The 8409-nt window shown below is 52.4% G+C and overlaps 1 protein-coding gene across 2 annotated transcripts in view; it reads right to left on the reverse strand.

Moving 5' to 3' along the window:
• Window positions 1–8409, reverse strand: part of LOC107264568 (cadherin-87A) — a 36341-nt gene that overhangs the window by 19834 nt on the left and 8098 nt on the right. The gene's annotated exons all lie outside the window — the stretch shown is intronic.

Raw genomic sequence — 8409 nt, forward strand, 5'->3', positions numbered from 1 at the left:
CCCATTCCGATTCATCGACAGCATCCCTCTTTTAAATTACCCCTCTGCGTCCCCGCCGAGAATCTCGTTCGCAGGATAAATTCGAGAACCTTATCGAAACCCTCGAGGACGAGGCCAGCAGCGCCCTGGGCCTACAAAAGGTCATCCCTTCTCGTTCTTTTCTACCCTCTTACTTCGAGTCCTTCCCATTTCTCCCTTATACCCTGCCAGTCCATCCCGAACTAACCACCCAGGCAGTAACGGCTCCACCTCAATGGGGTGGAACCGGGGATCACACTCGATGACCATTCATTCGTATCACGATACAAATATTGTCGGAGCTCAGACTCGAGCCTTTTGCCTCCCAAACGACGGGAAATGAAGTCGGACACGAGTCGGCCGACCTGATGCTTCCAGTAACAAAGACAGACTATGGCGTGTTCAGCAAGGCTAGTGGCAGTGAGGCTATCCAAAGGGATGATTCCGGAAAGAGCGTCAAGGGTGCTGATCGTGGTGGTGGTGACGATGGTGGTAAAGCAGGACGTGGTAAAGCTCGAAACGCCGAGTCAGTCAAGCCTTATCGCGCGGTACTAAATCCACAGCGACTAACCCACCGGGACTCCGTCCCCGCGCCCCACCGGCACGGGTCCCATCCCTTAGCGCGGCTTCAAACTGTAATTAATACGTCGAGGGTGCTATCGGAGCAACTGGGGTAATTTAGGATCGACCAGTCGAACGGCGTGGCAGGAGAAAACTCTCTGGCGTGCCTTTTACCGGGTCAGAAACAAATAGTATTCCAGGAAGTTCGGACCCACTGAAATATGTAGAGCTGCCCATTTCCCGTAGGAGTTAGTCGTTCGTGCGGTACTCAGCCAAGCTGATGCTGCTGATGGCAGTGAGGACGGTGTGCGTGCTGCTGATGATGCGGGGAGCGGTGCCTGTGTTAGACACGGACACTCGGACGCTATCGCACCGGCGTTACCTTAATTAGCCAAGCCGGTGGGTACGCGTAATCGGGGCTTTAGCTCGCTTAATCTAATTGAGCTACGTGGGCTCTCCAGCATCGGCAGTGACAGTGGCGCTAGCAGAAAGCCGGACTTACTCCAGCATCCGAGGCAGCACGCAGACTGGTCGACACACGGGGGGTCATAGAGAGGGTCGCACATGGGCTCTCCTCCCGAATGTAACATTGACAAAGCGAAGAGGAGCAATCGGGTATGAATTCAAAGCGTTGCCAGGTACTCGGTTAGCCGGCCCCGTTCACCATTGTTAATTCCGAGTAAATTACCAGGACATCGGGTACCCGGAGCAGTGGTCTGGGCTCCTGGTTCACGGAGGCATATCGCTACCACTATCCTCGTAGAATGCGAAACTATGCTGTCCGATGCAGCAATACCTGGAATCCAATTTGCGGACGAATATTAAAGTTCCGGATCTTCCGGTTTCCCGAGCGCAATGGGTTTGGGTTACTTTGACATATTGGCTTGTCGAAGGAGCTGACGTAAGACCGTTTGGAGTCGGCTGCCACGTAAGTGTCTAACCTATCGACGATGGCTCCGGTGTATACGTACTTACACACCAGGATCCTAGAGCAAACGAGGAACAGCCAGGATTACAGGAGGACGTCCTAGGGCTTATATCAACCTCCCGGTAACTCGCTATCCGTGCCCGATAGACGTGAGCTGGAAAAATTCGATATGCGAGAAACGTCCTCTTCTGAAACGGGACACACGCACCAATCCAATCGACCTGAAGGATACCCTGTCAGAAACGCGATATATATATATATATATATATATACATATTCTTCATTCTATCACTGTAACAGCGTCTATGGCATACGGGACTATATACATCTCGAAACGTGCCAGTCGAGTTTGACAGCTGTCATGGGACACGCTCGCGCGGAGCAGCATGGGTATAGGATTGGCTGAAGAAATACTGTGACGTCATAAAATCAGATGAGACAAAAGACGTAAATCCATGTACCGTACGTACCCCGTGCCACAACATGGCAATCTATTCCCGACGATTTTTCTACGGTGTCAGCCGACTAACTCGCGTACGTTAGAGAGAATGCACGGGGACGCAATATTGTCCCGAGTGCAGGGGTGGCCCGCTGACCCGTAAACAACCCTCCACCACAGCCACCAAAGACTAACGCCTCGTGACACAGCACCCGGCAGCCTCCCGTAGCATTATTATTTTCTCCCCCGCGTATAGCCATCCCGAGAGCTGTCGCGTCCCGGAGACCTTTTCCTCCCCGGGGGGTGTCATCGTTTCCACGGTGCGACAGCTCCTCACGCCCCGTCGACGAACTTCCCGAGGAAGGCGTCATTTCACCAGGCCGAAAGTCTCCGGAAAAGCCCTGGCATCGATCGATGCCAACGGTCAGCCATTCTCCCAGAAGAGAATACCCACCACCCTTCCACGGAGGGTGGACAGCCCAGTCCCACTTCCAGGCTCCAGCTTCCTCGTTGCCTCACACCGCATTAGCCGTATGATTGACACAATGAGGTCCGAGTCCGTTCGGGAGGCCGATTTCTATTCGGCACCAACGAGCTATTCATATTCATCAGGATCCTCAATTTCTGCTTTCCGTCCGAGTCGCCATTTCTTGTCAGGCATGATGGCTGCAGCAACCAGTCTCTGCTCACCGGCCGAGACTCATTGTTCGTTATTACGAAACTTTTCCACACCTCCGCACCCCTCCTCGACCGGGCCCGCGCGCTGGCCTGGGCCTTCGCTGGTCTGGCTGGTCTAGACCGGCTGAACCCATCGCGAAGGAAACCTTGGAACCTGGACTTATTAACTTTCTACAATTTTCCCAATATCCGGTTTTGATAATAACTGCGAAAAAATTGCTCCTCGCGAAACACTCGATCATCCGATAGCCGAGCTAGCGACCCGTATCGAGCGATCGTCTTGTCAGCTTTTTGTTCCACGTGAAAGGTGCTAACACGTGCCGCAAGTACATTGGCTGTTAAATGATTTATCGCTTCGCGATCGAGAGTGACTATCGCTAATGAAATTGACGTAGGTTGTATTTTGTAGCGCGAGGACTTTTCGGCCAGAGACGCACGAATGTCAAGTGAAAAGAGAGATTAAAAAATTTTCACTTCATACCTCTGATCCAATTCTCTGACAATTCCGCAATTCCGTCGACCGAAAATCATTTTGACTAACGAACCTCAACGGCAAATCGATATCCTTCACTCTAGCCCGAAAATACAAACCCCAAAAACCACTGAAACATTCAAATTAAATATAGCCCCGACAGCAACCGATACAGTCGACGATAAGAAATTTCAGACGCAACAACCACGAAATTCCATGAGGAAGTGTTGAAAAGAGAAAAAAAAAACTTTTTCCTTGGAGAAAAAAGAAAGTTCTACCCTTATCCCGATAACCCTGCTAATTCAGAACTAACAGCCCGTTTTTAGCAGCTTAGGTAAAACGAGCCTCGGGCAAGCCCTATATTCCTCCGGCAAAGGATCCCCCGGTCCGGAAGACGGATATCCGGCCGACGCGGGAGAAAATATAAAAGATGACAGACGTAATATTTTGTTTCTCCTACAGACAGCACAGCATCGGGCCCCACGACGACCGGGTAAGCTCCTCTTCGTGTACGTTCCTGATAATTGCTCCTATGCCGTTAATTTGCGCTCCCGGGACGATATCCTTAAGCCGTACGTCAAGAAACGGTACGCTGGCGCGTGACCGGAACGCCACTACCTGAACTTCTGTATCAGGACGTACAGTTCTTCGGCATCTAAACACCAGACACGTAGCTGGCTGGTTGGGCTCCCGTGACCGACACCGCGCCGGCTATACGATTCTTCTTTGCCCTATACGCTACGGATATCCTACGCTACATACAGTCATCAGCAGCGCGTCCGTCGGCTGGATTTCCCGTTAACTGTTTTCCCGTCGGCGAGTGCCTCGCGCCAGAGTGGAATTCTTGTTACGGGTTAATTCGACCGGGGTGAAAAATTGTCAGAGGTGAAATGCCGTGGCGAAGTACCGGGCGCATTCTAAAGGGTGAAAAGTCCCTAGAGCCGTTAAGAGGGTGGGGCTGGTTGGATGGGTTCCTGCTCGAGGCGAATATTCCCTGGGAACATTTACGTCCCTGCGAGAGAATTCGTTATCGGGAATCGACAGGTACCTGCGCGCAAAGGAGTTCCGCCTCGTACGGGCTGGATAGGTAGATGGGTGGTAGGATGATAGGTGTTAGGTCGTGGGTTGTAGGTCGTAGGTTGGCACGTATCTTAAACAGGGAACTACGCAAATAGAAGTTATGGGAAGCGAGAGGGTGTGAAAGTGTGCAGTCGTAAGTTTGCGATAGAGCCTTGACTGTCCCAGGCGGTGGGTTGAATTCGTTGGGTATAACCTTAAGCTCTTTTTTCCTGCTACTCCATTCGGATTGGCACTCGCGAGTGCCTCGGGCTCGTACAGCTCCTGTCGTTTATATTACCCAAGGTACGAGGAGTGCAGGGGAGACGAAGAGATGGAGAGCTAAGCACAGCGTAAATTTCCCGAGCCAAGACAAAGGACGATTTAAATTAAATGTTCGCTCTTTTTCTTTACCGCCACATTTTTTCCTCTCATTTTTTCCCCTCCCTTCTCATTCTTCCAGCTTTCTTTATCCTTTCATTTGAAATCTGCTTTGTTCGTTACGGGTAATTCCTCCCTCCCCTGCCGCCTCTCTCGAAAGCAGCAGCTTCGTACGGGAACCCGGCTTAAAATAAAAATCCCTATAGCGTTCAGTGCGTTCTCCCCGTCCCCTTTGTACCTCCACTTTTCATCATCAACTTTCGTCACAGACAGACGTCGGGGCTCCGTGGCAAATTATAAAATTCTTCCTGCGTAAAATCCCCAGTGCTTCCCGTACTTCTCCCACAGCACGTTTGCACGCACAGACTGACCAGAGGTACCTGTACGTGTAGATTGACATATAGCACTGTCTGCGTATCGACTGGGGGTCGACGGATCAGTCGAATCGCAAAGCGAACGTGAGGGATCCCTGAATGCCGGCGATTGCGGGATTAGGGGGGGGGGGAGGGGCCGCCATGCGTTTCCCCATGCAACGGCGCAGGATACCCGCCTACGTTTCTGCAGAATTCGATAGCGCCGGCCGCAGCGAAATTTAATCCTTTCCCTCCGCGCCGTCGCCGGTTCTCGTTTTCCGTGGAAACGCAGAAGCGCCCATTCGGCGTACAAGCGTACACTGGCTACCGCACGCGCGAATGGCAACACAGCGAAATACGTATAAAGTCACAGCGGCTGAAGAGGGTAGCGGTAAAATAAAATTCTGGACATTGTCATCCGCCCCCCACTGATTTACTTCCTAGGATCTTCCATCCCCTAAATTTCCCTTGCCGACGGGGCGGTGACTCAATATTTGACGCGGAGGGTGTCATAACGAGTGGAATCGTTCCTTCCTCAGGTGTTATCGATGACAGGGACATTAAAATGAAAAGGAACCGTAGGACGAAGGGAGGAGAAGGAAATAAGAGGGACGAGAGGAGGGGGGGGGGCGAAGGGTGGACTTATAAAGGGTGGCAATTTTCTTGGTAACCGATAAAGGGAAGAATGCTTCAACGGTACGTAACCCTCTTCTCCCCCCTACTCCTACCTTCCCCCATGTCGATGGCTTCTACCACGGTTCAGCGAAATACCGTACTTTAGCGCACACTGTATCCTGATACGTTCTCGAGTGGCGTACCACCCTTAGACGTACCCCGAATCCCCTCCCCTCCCCTCCCCCCTGCCCTACGTGGGTACACGTCAAGGGAAAAGGTCAGAAAAGAGTGGAGAGAGTCGATATCGCGCGGCCGTCAGGAACGCGAAGAAGTTTATGATCCGACGGATTGCATCGAGCAGGAGGCAATCGCTGGATTAAATGGGAATTCGTATAGGACGGCCGACGGCCGGTGCTAAGGCTGCATCGTGTGTCTGTCTATTGGTAAACGCGAGGAGCCGTAAAAGCGGCAGGACGCGAGAGCCGAGTAAAGCCGAAAGGGAGTCGGAGCCCGTTGAAATCCGTTTGGTCGGCTTATCGGAGCGCGTGTAGTAACGTTGCGTTTCTTTTTGTGCATACGGTACCGGAGAAGGCTGCCGCGCATGCGCAGTATCGGAGTCGCATGAACTATTAAGAAAAATAATGCATCTTCATGATTTACACGGTGACTGGAATCTGTCGAATGATAACCGAATGTCGGGAGTCGTCTCGTTGAGCTTGAAAAGGTAATCGGAATCCGTCGACGGGATCACAGCGGCGACCAGTGGGCGTCGTGGAAAACTGCTGAAAAAGTTTTGGGATATCTTCGATACGCCACGTGTTAACGATAACGTGTGCGTTAGGCTACGAAAAAACGAATATCATTCTCGCATCGGCAGGAATCGGCTCCAGCACTGATCTTCTATCCACGAGACGGCAGAATAGAGAATGATTACACTGGGACTGTATGAGGGGACGTTACGCTGTGTCGCGTCGAGGTATGATTGATGCTGGAGAGGAAGGATGGTTGGGATTGAAGTGGGTGGAGGAATTCGGATAAAGGGAGAAGATCGAGAGACGAGTGGTACTAGACGTTAAAGCGTGCTCTACGGGCGCATAGCCGTTTGCTCCGTTGCGAAGCGGCTTGCCTTCGTACTGTATCTGTGCACGTTGAGAAGGACAGGTACGGGTGAGCATGAGTGTCCGGAGCCTGTAGTCTCAACCGCCGGCCGATAAGGCGACTGGACGAAGCGAAGCGACAGAGTCTGCTACCACGGAATTTCCTACGATTCCTCCCGTTTCCTCTTGTTTCCTCGAGGAAATCTACGGCCTCCCAGTGTTACTGCCATTCCCACGGTTGCCGCTAATGTCGTGCCATTTTCAGAGTGGCTGCTGCCACTGGAAACAGCCACTGCCACCACGGCTGTATTTACCCGTGGGGAGCGCGTCTCCTCGCTTCTTTCTCTTCTCTTTTGGGTCTCGCGTGGTCGGCGACGTCTCTCGCTGCGGATCGAAAAGAGGCGAAGGAGACGTGGTGGAGGGGGAAGAGAATCAGGGAGCTGGCGAGGATTCTGGCAAATCCGGAGATAGGGGTAGCGACCTTCAAGTCGATTCGGAAGCTACGAGGTGTCAGGCTTTACGTGCTTTCGTCGTATGCCGAAGATCTACAAGCAGAGAGAGAGAGAGAGAGAGAGAGAGAGAGAGAGAGAGACTCGCTCTTGCGAAATTCTCTCGGTAATAACTTAGCCGTGGCTCGTGCTATAGACGCCCGACGTCGCGTCAACGTCTCCCATGACGTAGGCCATTATACGTTTTAATTGCATCCATTAACGGGCTCCCGCTGTCCTGGCCCGTCGGGCCGCGTTACGCTGCCGTCTTTACCCGAGGCTCCTTCGTGCCCCTCTTCCCATGCTCTTCCGAGATTATCCCCTCTCTCTCACGCTCCACCCTCTCAGCGATCCTCTCACTTCCTTCCACTCACTCTCCTTCGCTCCCACTGATTCGACACTCCGGAGCTGCCTGTAACGAAGACATAACACGGCTGGCGCTGCGCCGCGCCGTTCCCAACCGAGCCGATTGTTCTTTCGGGACAATCGAAATCCGCGCCATCTTGATAGGTTGACGAGTGTCTCTATTACTTTTTAAAAAGAAAAACAACAACTTCCCGAGAAATAGTTAATTTCACTTACTAACGGGAGTTTCGAGGTGCAATGCGAATGGCCTGAGGAATCTCGAGACTGCGAACGAGGGTAAACTCGTTGTCTCTGTCTCTCTCGTTAGAGAAGCGTCCAAGATGGCGGGTGCGGAAACTACATCGAACGACATCGTCGGGTGTCGCGTGGATCGTATATACGCGGAGAACCAGTCCCTTTCCAGTCAAGTACGAAGTTAAGGAAATAGGGAGCAGGGCGGCAGGAGAGCGCGGCAGCCTGGATCAGAAGTGTCCCCGAGCGAATTTCACTGGCAATGCCTGTCACTTCAGGCAGCCAGTGGCTCGAGGGTTTCTCTCCCTCGCGCCGGCGGCAGATGTTCTCTACGAGTTCCGCGTGCCAAAAGTTCCCTTCCGAAGGAGCCAGACACGTACTGCCGATCCTTCCTTTGCGTCTTACATCCCATATACCGCCTACCCTCTAACCCTACTGAAGTAATTTGGAAACGCAAACCAAGTTGAAACTGCAGCCCGCGACAGCCTGCCGCTACTAATCTTAGATAGGAAACGCGAGGCTCCATGTGTTCTTTGTGTTTGAGTCAGTCGGCGTAGACGCGATAGACGGAAGTGACTCTAGCGAAAGGAGGAAAAGACGAAGGAAGAACGTGGGTAGTGCGGGAGTTCGTGAAAGAGAGAAGGGACGTTCTATGGTTTTGTATCAGAGAGAGCGAGCGAGAGAGAGAGAGAGAGAGAGAGAGAGAGAGAGAGAGAGAGAGAGAGG

Source organism: Cephus cinctus, unplaced genomic scaffold (genome assembly GCF_000341935.2).
Source record: "Cephus cinctus unplaced genomic scaffold, Ccin1 Ccin1_scaffold0173, whole genome shotgun sequence".
Taxonomy (NCBI): Eukaryota; Metazoa; Arthropoda; class Insecta; order Hymenoptera; family Cephidae; genus Cephus; species Cephus cinctus.